Source organism: Tachyglossus aculeatus, chromosome 3, assembly GCF_015852505.1.
Source record: "Tachyglossus aculeatus isolate mTacAcu1 chromosome 3, mTacAcu1.pri, whole genome shotgun sequence".
Taxonomy (NCBI): Eukaryota; Metazoa; Chordata; class Mammalia; order Monotremata; family Tachyglossidae; genus Tachyglossus; species Tachyglossus aculeatus.
Window position 1 is genome coordinate 62,682,040 of NC_052068.1, and position 15,792 is coordinate 62,697,831.

Below are 15,792 nucleotides of genomic sequence, written 5' to 3' on the forward strand. Positions count from 1 at the left end.
GGGTGTGGGTGGGGGGATTGTTCTTTGTGGAGCTGCGGTATCCAGGTTTCATTGGTCCTCAGGGTGATTGCCTATTCTGAACATCAGGGGCTAAGCAAGGGGCATTCTTCTGCACTTAACACATTAACCTCTGTTCTATATACTATTAGGGAGGGATGGAGATGCATATACATAACCCTTTACTAACAATGACAGGATCATTGTCAATCATCATGGGGAGAAGTAGATAAGCAGGGGAGACCCCCGTGAAAGGGGGTGTTTGGAACTAAGTGAACAGAATGATAAAATACCCAAATGTGAAGAAAGAGAGAGACAGGGGGGTGAAAAGGAGACAGAAAGGCAAGACAAATAGCATTAGTTCGAAGGGGGGGACGCGGGCGGTCAGCGGGGGGAAGCGAGAGAAGTGATAAATTTAAAGGCAGCTTGTGGCCTCTGCGGCATTATTAATGGGGGTGGGGGGCTTGAAACCTGGGCTTTTCCCGGTCAAGCTGGGGGTCTGGGGCTATTGAGGGGAGTTTAATCAATAGACCCAGCCAGCCACGGCAGATGGCTGCAGGAGGCCAGGTGGGGGGGGGGGGGGGGGGGGTCTCTCGGGACAGAGACCCTGGCCGTGAGCAAGCCCAGAGCTCTGGGAGGGCGGTGGGGTGCCCCTCTCCCTGCTGACAGGTTTACGAATGTCCCAGTGAAAGTTAAATCATTGCCAGAGCAGCAAGGTCAGGAGAGAGCTAGCTGCCCCTCACTGAGACCCAAACCAGCCTCCGACCTGAGGCGGGGAGGAAGAGACGGGGAAAGGCAGCTAAGGAGCTGCTGGCCTGACTATGCTTCAGACCTTATAGCCCAGACAGATAGAAACCTGCTCTGAGCAGCCCCTTCTGCCTGTAGCTTGTTCTCTAAAGAACCATCCAGCTTTCCGTGAGGGGGGTGGAAATGTGGTGAGGAGGGAGGCTTCTCCGTCTCGACTTAGGCCCTGTCCAGTGGGCAGGTATAAAGTCTCTCCAGGGTCAGAGGGTGTCCCGCTCTTCTACAGATGGGCCACAAGACCGTAGGCAAGTCACGACTCCGCGCCTCAGTCTTCCATCGGCAAAATGGAAATAAAGGGGAAATGGGAAAATGAGGGGCTCAGTGAGAATAATCATTTAGGAGTTTCCAGGATGGAATTTATGTTTCCGGGATGCCGAGGCTTTAAGGTCAAAGATGGAATTTATGTTTATGGGACGCCGAACCTTTAAGGAAAGTCAGGAAGGGGGTGAGATGATGGTCTTCAAACAATCAGTAGTATTTATCGAGCGCTTACTATGTGCAGAGCACTGTTCTAAGCACTTGGGAGAGTACAAACCAAGAGAATCAGCAGATACATTCCCACCCATAATGAGCTGACAGTCTACGGGGGAATCAAACATTGATATGAATAAATAATTTACCGTAAACATTCATTCACTCAATCGTATTTATCAAGCACTTACTGCGTGCAGAACATTGTACGAAGTGCTTGGAAAGTACAATACAGCAATAAAGAGAGACAATCCCTTTCCACAATATTAATAATAATTATGGTATTTGTTAAGCACTTACTATGTGCCAAGCACTGTTTTGAGCTCTGGGCTCACAGTCTACAGACGGGTAGACAGACATCAATGGAAGTAAACAGGCAACAATATAAATAAACAGAATTATATAATTATATTTATATTCATAGGTGCTGTGGGGTGGGGAGAGGGGAGAAGAGCAAAGGGAGATAGTTGTGGTGATGCAGAAGGGAGGGGGAGCTGAGGAAAAGCAGGCTTAGTCCGGGAAGGCCTCGTGGAGGAGGTGAACCTTCATTATGGCTTTGAAGGGGGAAGAGTGATTGTTTGGTGGATTTGAGGAGGGAGGGTGTTCCAATTTAAGAACATGCACATAAGTGCCATACAAGGTCTGTGGAGCCTTCCTTAATTCCAGTCAATCAATCAATCCATCAATAATTCACAGCATTTATGGAGTAGCAACTGTACGCCGGACCCTGTACTAAGTACTTGGGGAGTATAATAGAATTAGAAGTCATGATCCCAGCCCTCAAGGGAGCTTACTCCATTACCTATATTCTTGCCTTCAACCAATCAGTAGCATTCGTTTTGTGCAGAACACTGTACTAAGCACTTGGACGAGTGCAATATGCCCAGGAACCCCAGAAAATGAGGCGAACAGAGTCTGAGAAAGGAAACTCGAGTTTTGGCCCCAACCCAAGGACCGACAGAACTCCTAACCCCAGCTCGGCCCGGACACAAGAGGCCGGTTGTTCACCAGAGTCGGTGTCCGTATCTCCTGGAGGGACTTTATCAGCACGTGGCCCGGCTCAGCAGCACGGCACCTGTTCCATTAATCTTCCCCCCGTCCAAGGGAGCTGTGGGCTGTGGGCTACCAAACCTGCTCGGCCTGTTGACCCAAGCGAGGGCTAATGAGAGCGGAGGCAGGGCCTCTTGGCCGGGGCCTGCCGTTGCTCAGCAGCTGGACCTGAAAGGCCGGAGTGGGGGCCAGGGGAAGGGGACAGGGTTTGGGGCTGATGGATAAGGGGCTGGTGGGCAAACAGATTTTTCTGGTCCAATCCCCCCGTGGAGGCGGGAAAGATTCTTGAACACTGGATTTGGTTTCGGTCCAAATGGAGAAGCCTCTCAGAATGGCTGGGTCAGGTCTTCCTAAAACGTTCCCACGCACCAGCACACGGGTGTGTGTGTGCACACAGACACACATACACACACCCCCACGACAGAGAAGCAGCGTGGCTCAGTGGAAAGACCACGGGCTTTGGAGTCAGAGGTCATGGGTTCGAATCCCCACTCCGCCAATTAGCTGTGTGATTTGGGGCAAGTCACTTCACTTCTCTGAGCCTCGGTTCCCTCATCTGGAAAATGGGGATTAAGACTGTGAGCCCCACGTGGAACAACCTGATCACCTTGTAGCCTCCCCAGCTCTTAGAACAGTGCTTTGTGCATCGTAAGCACTTAATAAATACCATTATCATTATATGGCCAACTAATTCCTTTTATTCAATCAATCATACTTATTGAGAGCTTATTGTGTGCAGAGCACTGTGCTAAGCATTTGGGAACGGACAGTATAATAATATGATAGCCCACTGTTGGGTAGGGACCATCTCTATACGTTGCCAACTTGTACTTACCAAGCGCTTAGTCCAGTGCTCTGCACACAGTAAGTGCTCAATAAATACAATTGAATGAATTACAATATAATATTATATATAGCATATAATATGAATTATTATAATATAATATTATACATAGTGTATATATATCTAATATGAATTATATTAAGCAGCATCATATAGTGGATAGAGCACAGGCCTGAGCGTCAGAAGGTCACGGGTTCTAATCCCGGCTCCACCACTCATCTGCTCTGTGACCTTGGGCAAGTCACTTCACTTCTCGGGGCCTCAGTTACCTCATCTGTAAAATGGGGATTAAGACTGTGAGCCCCATGTGGGACAAGGACTGTGTCCAACCCGATTTGTTTTTATCCACCCCAGGGCTTAGAACAGTGCCTGACACATAGTAATCAATCAGTCAATCAATCAATCGTATTTATTGAGCGCTTACTGTGTGCAGAGCACTGTTCTAAGCGCTTGGGAAGTACAAGTTGGCAACATATAGAGACAGTCCCTACCCAACAGTGGGAATGATAATAACAATAATAGTAATAATAACGGTATTTATTGAGCGCTTACTGTGTGCCAGGCACTATACTAACAAATGCCATAATTATTATTATAATAAACAAACACATTCCCTGCCCATAACGACCTCTCGGGGACCCTAGAATGATCGCCAGGTATTCCTTAGCGGGGATCCAACTGGAACGTGCCTACAAACTCCATTATATTATACTCTCCCAAGTGCTTAGTACAGTGCTCTGCCCACAGTAAGCACTCAATGAATTCCATCGATGATATGTCAATTCATTGTTATATTGTACTCTCCCAAGCACTTAGCACAGCGCTCGTCACACAATAAGCGCTCAATAGATATGACTGAATGAATAAACGAATGATGATGATGATCCTTTCCTCTTCCCCCACTCCCTTCTGACTTGCTCCCTTTATTCATTGCCCCTCTTCCCCCCTAATGTGCATGTCTGTAATTTATTTACTGACATTCATATCCGTCTCCCCGTCTAGACTGTAAGCTCGTCGTGGGCAGGGAATGTGTCTGTTTTATTGTTGTATTGTACTCCCCCAAGAGCTTAGTGCACAGTAAGCGCTCAGTGAATGCGGAGCTCACCTCCTCCAGGAGGCCTTCCCAGACTGAGCCCCTTCCTTCCTCTCCCCCTCGTCCCCCCTCCATCCCTCCCCTTCTTACCTCCTTCCCTTCCCCACAGCACCTGTATATATGTATATATGTTTGTACATATTTATTCCTTTATTTACTTTTCTTGCACATATCTATTCTATTTATTTTATTTTGTTAGTATGTTTGGTTTTGTTCTCCGTCTCCCCCTTTTAGACTGTGAGCCCGCTGTTGGGTAGGGACTGTCTCTATATGTTGCCAACTTGTACTTCCCAAGCGCTTAGTACAGTGCTCTGCACACAGTAAGCGCTCAATAAATACGATTGATTGATTGATTGTTTGATTGATTAGAATGAAGAAGGATGATGACGGCGAGGATGATGAGGATGATGGAGATCCTGGGCCCAGGGGGAGCTATCCCTGGTCCCGACCGATCCCGGTGTCCGGAGACCAGCTTCCAAGGAGCCAATCTGGAAGACCTGAAAGATCTGAAAATAACTGGTCTGGGTCCAAGTTTCCTTCTCCTCCCCTGCTCTCCCTCTCCATCCCCCCTCCCTACACGCAATTCCTTTTCAGCTGTTGCTGTTTTTTTGTATCAATTTTAAAAGGCCGCGGAGGTGGGGGTGGGGGTGGACACTGGGACTTTAAAGAGATTCCCAGACTGTTTTTTAATTTGTGGCCGAAGGAGGAGCAGGGTGTGCGGGGGTGGGAGACACGCCAAAGAATGAAATAAAGAGGATGCTAACAAAAGGAAGTTAAAAGTGAGTGACAAGTTTGAGGCAGCAGCCTCTGAGCCCGAGAGGCCATTCGGCCTAAGAATGGATCCGAATGAGTTGGATTTTCATGCTTGGTGGAAGGTGAAAGAACAGGCATCTTTTAAAACCCTATCAGGAACTCTTTGGATTGTCATTAGAGCTGGAAAAGAGAATTGGGGAGGGCGGGAGGGACGCTTGAATTCAGCCCCCTGTGAAAGAATCCTGATTCTTCGCCCTGCTAGCCATGAGCTTCACACCCTCTCTTTCCCGGGGAGGAGCCGTGGGTGCCCCTGGAAGGTTTTGGTAAATTACTTCTTATTTCAAGCCCCTTGAAAAGGACTCCCTTCCCCTTTTGGAGAGTGATTCCTCATCGCAAACCCAGGAAGCAGGTAGGGGTGGGGGCGAGGAGGAAGGAAGGATTGTTTCCCCGGGTTCTGGTCCTAGAAGAGGCACAGAGAGAGGGAGTAACTCAGGCAAGGTCACACAGCAAGGATGGGGGAGAGCTGCGATGGGAATACTCATGTTCCACCAGTGCAGGGGGCTTTGAATGGGCTTCCCTGTCAAACTCTCTGGGGCTTTAACTTCATCTTTACCATCAGAGCCGGCGGAGGGCTTGGTGGTTCGTTGTAGGCCGGGAACGGATCTGCTAACTCTGTTGTATTGTACTCTCTCAAGCGCTTTGTACATTCTCGGCACATTGGAAGTCCTCTAGACTGGAAACTCGTTGAGGGCAGGGAAAGTGTCTGTTTATCGTTGTATTGTATTCTCCCGAGCGCTTAGTACAGTGTTTTGCACTCAGTAAGCACTCAATAAATACAACTGAATTGAATTGTACATAGTAGGTGCTCAATAAATACATTGAATAAATACCATCGATTGATTGATTGATATTGTGCTCTCCCAAGCACTTAGAAGAGTGTTCTGCATATAGAAACCACTCGATAAACACCATTCATGAATTGATTGGTATTGTACTCTCCCAATTGCTTAGCACAGTGCTGTGCACATAGGAAGTGCTCAATGAATACCAATGATTGACTGATTGGGAAGTACCACATCCTCTGACCCTCCTGTTCAGGCATGGGCAGAGATGTCTCTTAGTCTTACTGTATTATGAAGAATTAGAAGCTAATAATGTTTGTCATCTCACTGAAGATTATTTTTGAATGTCTAGGTAATTCACGTGAATATCCTTTGGGTAAATAATATATATAAGGGTGTGTCTGTGTGTTTGTGTGTGTGCCTAGGCATGGGCATAGAACTTCAGAGGTGCAAGTGTTAAGATTTTCCCATAATGTTAATATATATAATGTATATAATGTATATATATATATATATACATAAAATAATGATGGTATTTGTTAAGCACATACCGTGTGCCAAGCACTGTTCTAAGAGCTGGAGTAGATACAAGGTAATCAGGTTTTCCCACGTGGGGCTCACAGTCTTAATCCCCATTTTACAAATGAGGTAACAGAGGCCCAGAGAAGTCAAGTGACTTGCCTGAAGTCACACAGCTGATAAGTGGCAGAGTGGGATTAGAACACATGACCTCTAACTCCCAAGCCTGGGCTCTTTCCACTAAGTCAGGCTGCTTATACATATATTAGAGAAGCAACGTGGTTCAGTGGAAAGAGCCCGGGCTTGGGAGTCAGAGGTCATAGATTCAAATCCTGGCTCCACCAATTGTCAGCTGTGTGCCTTTGGGCAAGTCACTTCACTTCTCTGGGCCTCAGTTCCCTCATCTGGAAAATGGGGATTAAGACTGTGAGCCCCAAGTGGGACAACCTGATCACCTTGTATCCCCCCAGTGCTTAGAACAGTGCTTTGCACATAGCGCTTAACAAATACCATTATATATATATGTATATATACTTATACACATGTGTACATACATACATATGTATATATACTTATACATATGCATACATACATATATATGTACATATATGCATACATATACATGTGTGACTTTGGGCAAGTCACTTAACTTCTCTGTGCCTCAGTTACCTCATCTGTAAAATGAGGATTAAGACTGTGAGCCCCCCGTGGGATAACCTGATCACCTTGTAACCTCCCCAGCGCTTAGAACAGTGCTTTGTGCATAATAAGTGTTTAATAAAGCTATTATTATTATTATTATTATTATATGTATGTACATATATATGTGTGTGCATGCATATACATATATATACTACCCTAAGGACCCTGCTTCATGAACAGGGAATGTGTCTATTGTTGTTTTGTATTCTCCCAAGCACTTAGTACAGTGGTCTGAACGCACTTAGCGTTCAATAAATACGATTGAATGAATGACTGAGAGGGATGAGAGGAAGGAAGCTTTGGTAGGGGTGAAGGGGGAGGAAGATAGAGATGGGACAGCTGGGCAGGGGGGGAGGCAGGGAAGACAAAGCGGCCAATGAGAAATGACCCCCTGAAGAGTCCTGCTGAGCTGGAGAGAGACTCTTCAGCCCAGTTCACTGTTGCTCCTCCCTAAAGCTCCCCTGATTGACTCTCTCCTTGACCTCCCTGCCCCTCCTCTCAGGGAGGAGAGAAGCAGTGACACGATAGATGCCAATTGGTCAGAAACTCCTAATATCATGCAAGAGTTTCCGCTGACCAGCCCACCTCCTCGCTGCCCTGATATATAGAAGAGATAGAGAGAGACTTCAGAATTGCGAAGGGCCGCGTTTGTCTCAGTTCTGGAGCTGGGGAAAGTCCGCCAGTGGGGAGTGGACTGGCAAGCCCGTGCTGGATTCCAGGCTAGTAACAGGTGTGTGGGCCTGCGGTTCTTTTGGATTAACTTCACGGTGGAGAGAAACAATCAGATTCATTTACAAAGGCTAATTACAGGCAGCTTTGGGCCCAGGGCATTGGTTAGGAAGCAGCATGGCCCGGTGGAAAAAGCGTGGGCCTAGGAATCAGAGGGCCTGAATTCTACTCCAAGCTCTGCCACTTGATTGTGCTGTGTGACCACTTAACTTCTCTGTGTCTCAGTTACCTCATCTGTAAAATGGGGATTAAGTCTGTGAGCCTCATGTGGGACAGGGACTGTGTCCTACCCGATTATCTTACATCTACTTCTAGACTGTCAGCCCACTGTTGGGTAGGGACCGTCTCTATACGTTGCCAACTTGGACTTCCCAAGCGCTTAGTACAGTGCTCTGCACACAGTAAGCGCTCAATAAATACGACTGAATGAATGAATATGCTTCAGTGCTTAAGACAGTGCCTGGCGTGAATGCCATAAAAATAGAAAAAAAAAAACCCTAGAGGTACAATGCCAACTCTTTAGGGAACCAAACGGCTTTTCACCCCAGCCCAGGCCTTAGAACAGCCAGTACAGTGCTCTGAACAGTTATTTGGCCGGCTCACGCTGACCTGAAGAAAGCAGCCCCTGCACTATCAATCAGTTAATCATATTTATTGAGCGCTTACAGTGGGAAGAGCACTGTACTAATTACTTGAAAGAGTACGATATAACGGATACATTCCCTGCCCACAACGAGCACTGACACCTCTCCGCTTAAGAATGGTCGATAATGGTCTGCTCGATAAATACGATTGATCGATCGATTGATTGGTTGATTGTCCTGTGGTTGGACCTGGCTGGGTGCCACCTTCGAAGTAACGTGGTGAGTGCCAAGAGGCCTGGAGGTCCACTCTGGCACATCTCAGGGTCAGAGAAGCAGCGTGGCTCAGTGGAAAGAGCCCGGGCTTGGGAGTCAGAGGTCGTGGGTTCAAATCCCGGCTCCACCACTTGTCAGCTGTGTGACCTTGGGCAAGTCACTTGACTGGGCCTCAGTTATCTCATCTGTAAAATGGTGGATTAAGACTGTGAGCCCCCCGTGGGACAACATGATCACCTTGTATCCTCCCCAGTGCCTAGAACAGTGCTTGGCACATAGTTTAACAAGTGCCATCATTATTTATTTATTATCTCAGTGGCCACCTGCTTTCTGATTCAAATGGTCTCCCCCGAAGCCCCGAGGGAAACCTTGGTCGGAAAGGTGGAGTCCACAGGCTAAGGGAAATGAAACCATCACCCCCCCACACACACAACACTGGGAGAAGATAAATGGGGCAGGAGTCTTTCATCCTTCATTATAGAGTCACCATGGGTTTACCGTAACCGTGGCAACCGATTCAAGCAATGATTAACCTAATAATGCCGAGGCACAGGGGGGAAAGAAGCATGCGGGACCCCGAGGCAGTTACTACTTCTTCAGGAGTTGTAAATCTCCCTCCGTGAGTGCAGAAACAGATCCCAGACATCCTAAATCTCTAGATAAAAAAAAGAGTCTGGGAGGGCACAGTAAACTGACTTTAGAGAAGAGCGCTAGAGTGCACAAAGCCAGTCTTCTCCTGGAGTCTTAGAAGGCAAGGGAGAGTGAGGGGAGTGTGTATGTGTTTGTATCTGTGTGTTTGTGTGTGTTTGTGTGTTGGACGAGGGGCACATGGGGGAGAAATAGATGAGGGTGGGGTTTCTTCTTAAAGCTATTGACGTTTATTGGGTCTACTTGCCTATATAATAATGATGTTATTTGTTAAGTGCTGACTGTGTGCCAGCCACTGAGCTAAGCACTAGGGTCGATGCAAGCTTATCAGGTTGGGCACAGTCCCTGCCTGTCCCACGTGGGGCTCACAGTCTCGATCCCCAATATGCAGATGAGGTAACTGAGGCACAGGGACGTTAAGTGACTTACCTAAGGTCACACAGCTGACAAGGGGCAGAGCAGGGATTAGAACCTTTGACCTTCAGGCCCATGCTCTAGCCACTATATGTAGATCGCCCATTTGGCTAAAGGGATTAAATGACCTGAGCTGTTTTCTTCAAGTCACTGTGAGAAGCAAGGACTCAGAATCCCAGAATTATCCCCAGGATCAAGGGGGAAATTGCTAAATTAATAAATAATTTATTTTAATGTCTGTCTCCCCCTCTAGATCCTTGCACAAGCTCCTTATAGGCAGCACACGTGTCTAGTACTCTCCCAAGTGCTTAGTATGGTGCTCTACACATAGTAAGTGCTCAATAAATATGATTGATTGATATCAGCTCCTGGGAGTACTAATCAGTTCTCCTTAGTAGATGGGCAATAGTGTCAATCAATTCTACTATACTGTGTTCTCCCAAGTGCTTAGTACAGTGCTCTGCACATAGTAAGCACTCAATAATTGCAATTGATAAATTGATTTTGGCTCCTGGGAATGCTAATCAGTTCTCCTTAGCAACGGGGAGATAGTCCAATGTCTGCTTCCACCACTCACTTTCTGTGTGATCCGGAGAACCCCTCTGGACTTGGAAAAGTGGAAAGTTGCATTCCTGCCTCAGGTCTTACTGGGAGATACTGTGAGAAGGAAGTTGAAATTCCTCAAAAGGGAAGAGGGGAAAGCTTGTTGAAAGTGCCACGATCATTAATGATTAATTAATTGGTTTTGTCTTATGCCGTCGAGTCATCTCTGACCCATAGCGACACCGTGGGCCTATCTCTCCCAGAACGCCTCCCACCTCCACCTGCGATTGTTCTGGTAGGGGATCCGTAGAGTTTTCTTGGTAAAAATCTGGAAGTGGTTGACCATTGCCACCTTCCACGCAGTAAACTCGAGTCTGGGCCCTCGGCTCTCTCCCACGCCTCTGCTGCCCAGCACAGGAGAGTTCAGGTGTGACCCTGAGAGGGAAGAAGAATTAATAACATCCTTGATATGGTTGTCTCTTCCCATCAGGGTGCTTTGGACACTTTCCTATACCCAACTATGGATTATTCAAGGGTGCTATTTAATAATTATGGTACTTGTTAAGCGCTTACAATGCACTGAGCACTGTACTCAATATGTCCAAGACTGAACTCCTTATCTTCCCTCCCAAACCCTGCCCTCTCCCTGACTTTCCCATCACTGTAGACGGCACTACCATCCTTCCCGTCTCACAAACCCGCAACCTGGGTGTCATCCTCTACTCCGCTCTCTTGTTCACCCCTCACTTCCAATCCATCACCAAAACCTGCCAGTCTCACCTCCACAACATCACCAAGATCCGCCCTTTCCTCTCTGTCCAAACCGCTACCTTGCTGGTTCAATCTCTCATCCTGTCCCGACTGGATTACTGCATCAGCCTCCTCTCTGATCTCCCATCCTCCTGTCTCTCCCCGCTTCAGTCTATACTTCACTCTGCTGCCCGGATCATCTTTGTGCAGAAACGCTCTGGGCATATTACTCCCCTCCTCAAAAATCTCCAGTGGCTGCCAGTCAACCTACGCATCAAGCAAAAACTCCTCACTCTCGGCTTCAAGGCTGTCCATCCCCTCGCCCCCTCCTACCTCACCTCCCTTCTCTCCTTCTCCGGCCCAGTGCTCTGCACACAGTAAACTCTCAATAAATACGATTGAATGAATGAATGTTCTTAAGTTCTGGGGTAGATACAAGTTAATGAGGTTGGACACAGACCCATGTGGGCTCGAACTCTTAATCCCCATTTTACCGATGAGGTGACTGAGGCCTAGAGAAGTGAAGTGACTTACCCAAGGTCATACAGCAGACAGGTGGCGGAGCCGGGCATTTACAGATTCATTCAATTGTATTTATTGAGCGCTTACCGTGTGCAGAGCACTGTACTAAGCGCTTGGGAAGTACAATGGATTGAATGAACCACGATCCCTTCATAGTGCGCTCGGCATCCAATAAGTGCTCAATAAATGCCATGAATTGATTGGTTGGTGATCTGGTCCCTATGTTTTTTTTCCTCTCTGCAGCCTGCCTGACGGACATTTCACTGGTGAGGTGACCCACCCATTGAAGTGTAGGCCGGAGCAGGGAGTGATTCAAAATGATTCAATTCTCAGTGAAAGATAGGCTGGGGGCGAAGAAGTCAATCAATCAATCAATCGTATTTATTGAGCGCTTACTGTGTGCAGAGCACTGTACTAAGTCGAGGAAGGTGGGGATAATGAGACTTGGGGATAATCGGCAGATTTCAATGTTCTGTTTCCCTTGCCCACAGGGGTCTGGAGAAGTAGGTGTTAGCTGTGTGGGAGACCAGCATTCATGGCTTAAAGCACAGCCTGCCAAGACCACTGGGCCGAGCTCTGAACCTCCGCTGCCCCGGGGTCTTGGGGCCTTTGCAGTATCAAAGTGGTCATTGGGGTTGGATGGGAAAGGAGGTCAGGAGTGGGTCTGAGCCTATTCAATCAATCAACCAATCACTCAATCATATTTATTGAGCACTTAGTGTGAGAGGGTACAATATTCATTTTTCCTTTTTTCATTTCATTTTTATTGCATTTGTTAGGCACTTACTGTGTGCTAGGCATTGCCCTAAGCCCCGAGCTATTTAGGTAAAACACAGTCCATGTCCCACATGGGGTTCACAGACTTAATCCCCATTTTACAGATGAGGGACGGGAGGCCCAGAGGAGCTAAGTGACTTGCCCAATGTCACACAGCAGACAAGTGTCAGAGTTGGATGATTAAGTTGTAGACACATTCCCTGCCCGAACAAAGTGTGCAGGCTGGGTTGTAGAAGGAGAGTGGGGAGGGGACTGCTTTAAAGCCAAAGGTGAGGAGTTTTTGTTTGATGCGGGGGTTCCTGCGTCTTCCTCCCTTTGTCCTTAATAATAATAACAATAATGGTATTTGTTAAGCGCTTACTATGTTGTCAGGCACTGTACTAAGCACTGGGGTGGTTACAAAAAATTCGGGTTGGACTCAGTCCCTGTCCCACGTGGGGCTCACAGTCTCAACACCCATTTTCAGATGAGGGAACTGAGGCCCAGAGGAGCTAAGTGACTTACCCAGTCACACCCAGCAGACAAGTAATAATAATAATAATAATAATAATAATAATAATAATAATAATAAATTTGTTAAGCACTTACTATGTGCCAAGCACTGTTCTAAGCACTAGGGGGATACAAGGTAATCAGGTTGTCCCGCGTGGGGCTCATTTTACAGATGAGGGAACCGAGGCACAGAGACGTGAAGTGACTTGCCCAAGGTCAAGCGCTTACTATATTGCCAGGCACTGTACTAAGCAGTGGGGTGGATACAAATAAATGGGGTTGGACTCAGTCCCTGTCTCACGTGGGGCTCACAGTCTCAACCTCCATTTTACAGATGAAGAAACTGAGGCCCAGAGCTGTGAAGTGACTTTCCCAGGGTCACACCCAGCAGGCAAGTAATAATAATAATAATAATAATAATAATAATAATAATAGTATTTGTTAAGCGCTTACTATGTGCCAAGCACTGTTCTAAGCGCTGGGAGGGGGGGATACAAGATAATCAGGTTGTCCCACGTGGGGCTCACAGTTTTCATCCCCATTTTCCAGATGAGGTAACTGAGGCCCAGAGAAGTGAAGTGACTTGCCCAAAGTCACACTGCTGACAAGTGGAGGGGCCGGGATTAGAACCCATGACCTCTGAATCCCAAGCCCGAGAAGCAGCGTGGCTTAGTGGAAAGAGCCCGGGCTTGGGAGTCAGAGGACGTGGGATCAAATCCCGGCTCTCCCACCTGCCAGCTGTGTGACTTTGGGCAGGTTACTTAACTTCTCTGTGCCTCAGTTATAATAATAATAATAATAATAATAATAATAATAATAATAATAATAATTGCATTTGTTAAGCGCTTACTGTGTGCAAAGCACTGTTCTAAGCTCTGGGGAGGTTACAAGGTGATCAGGTTGTCCCACGGGGGGCTCCCAGTCTTCATCCCCATTTGATAGATGGGGAACTGAGGCCCAGAGAAGTGAAGTGACTTGCCCAAAGTCACACAGCTGACAATTGGCGGAGCCGGGATTTGAACCCATGACCTCTGACTCCAAAGCCCGGGCTCTTTGTCACTGAACGACGCAGTTATCTCATCTGTAAAATGAGGATGATGAAGACTGTGAGCCCCACGTGGGTCAACCTGATGACCTTGCATCTCCCCCAGCGCTTAGAAAAGTGCTTGGCACATAGTAAGCGCTTAACAAATACTACTACTATTATTATTATTATTATTGTTTCCACTGAGGAGCTAGGTTTGGAACCCAGAGCCTCCTCCTTGTGTGTGTCCCTTGCTCTCCCTCCCTCCCTGCCTCCCTCGCTGGAGTTGAGGGGGTCCTGGGAGGCGGGGGTTGGAGGGGGCGGTGGGAACAGGTGGTTTCTGTGGGCAACCCCGGGCTTCTCTTCTCAAAGCACTTAGAACAGTGCTTTGCACATAGTAAGTGCTTAATAAAATGCCATCATTCTCGGCCGGGCCGCTGTGTGGGCGGCCGGGCCCTTTCAGCACCATGGCCAGGGCCGGGGCCAGAAGCGCTTCCCCCGCCCGGGTTCCAACCCCAGATAATAAAATAATAATAATAATAATAATAATAATAATAATAATAATAATAATAACAATAATAATAATAATGGCATTTGTTAAGCGCTTACTATGTACCAAGCACTGTTCTAAGCGCTGGGGAGGATACAAGGTGAGAAGGTTGTCTCACGTGGGGCTCACGGTCTTCATCCCCATTTTCTAGATGAGGGAACTGAGGCCCAGAGAAATGAAGTGACTTGCCCAACGTCACCCAGCTGACAAGTGGCGGAGCCGGGATTTGAACCCGTGACCTCTGACTCCCAAGACCGGGCTCTTTCCACTGAGCCAAGCTGCTTCTCTGCTGCTTGGCTGCCAGTTGGCAGGCCAGCCCAGGAGGGGATTCTTCCGTCCCTTCATCTCCTCCGGCGGCACCAACCTCGGGCCCCGCAGACCTGGGATAGGGCGGGAGGGGGAGGGAGGGATGGATAGGAGAAGGACGGGGAAGATGGAGGGAGGGAAAGAAAGAGGAATGGGGGGAAGGAGGGAGGGGAGAGGAAGGAAGGGAGGGAAGGATGGGGGATGGAGGGCGAGGAAGGGGGAGAAGGAAGGAGAGAGGGAAGAAGGAGGGAGAGGGAAGGAGGAGGAAGAAAGGGAGGGAAAGATGGGGGAAGGATGGGGGATGGAGGGGGAGGGAAAGGTTGGGGGATAGAGGGGGAGGAGGAAGGAGAGAGGGAAGAAGGAGGGGGAGGGAAGGAGGAGAAAGAAAGGGAGGGAAGGATGGGGGAAGGATGGGGGATGGAGAGGGAGGAGGAAGGAGAGAGGGAAGAAGGAGGGGGAGGGGAGGAGGAAGGAAGGATAGGGGGTGGAGGAGAAGGGAGGAGAAAGAGGGGGAGGGAGGGGAAAGGGGGAGGAAGGGAAGTAAGGAGGAAGAGGGAGAGAGAGAGGGGAGGGGAGAGAAGGGAAGAGGGAAGGATGGGGAAAGAGAGGGGAGGAAGGGAGGGAATGACGGGGGAAGGAGGGAGAGGGAGGGAAGGGTGGGGGAAGGAGGACGAGGGAGGGAAGGACGGGGGAAAGAGGGGGAGGGAGGGGAGGAGGAAGGGAGGGAGGGAAGGACGGGGGAAGGCGGGGGAGAGAAAGGAATGGAAGGGAAGAAAGGAAGGGAAGGGGAGGAATAGGGGAGAAAGGAAGGGAAGGGGAGGAATAGGGGAGAAAAGAAGGGAGGGAGGGAAAGGGGGGAGGAAGAGACGGAAAGAGGAAGGGGAGAAAGAAGAAGGGAAGGGCGGAGAAAGGGAGGAAAGGAAAAAGCAGCAGCGTGGTCTAGTGGATAGAGCATGGGACCGGAAGTCAAAGGCACCTGAGTTCAAATCCCAGTTCCATCAAGTGTCTGCTGTGTGACCTTGGGCAAGTCACTTCACTTCTTTGGGTCTCGGTTCCCTCAACTGTAAAGTGGGGATTAAGACTGTGTGTCTTACGTGGGACGGAC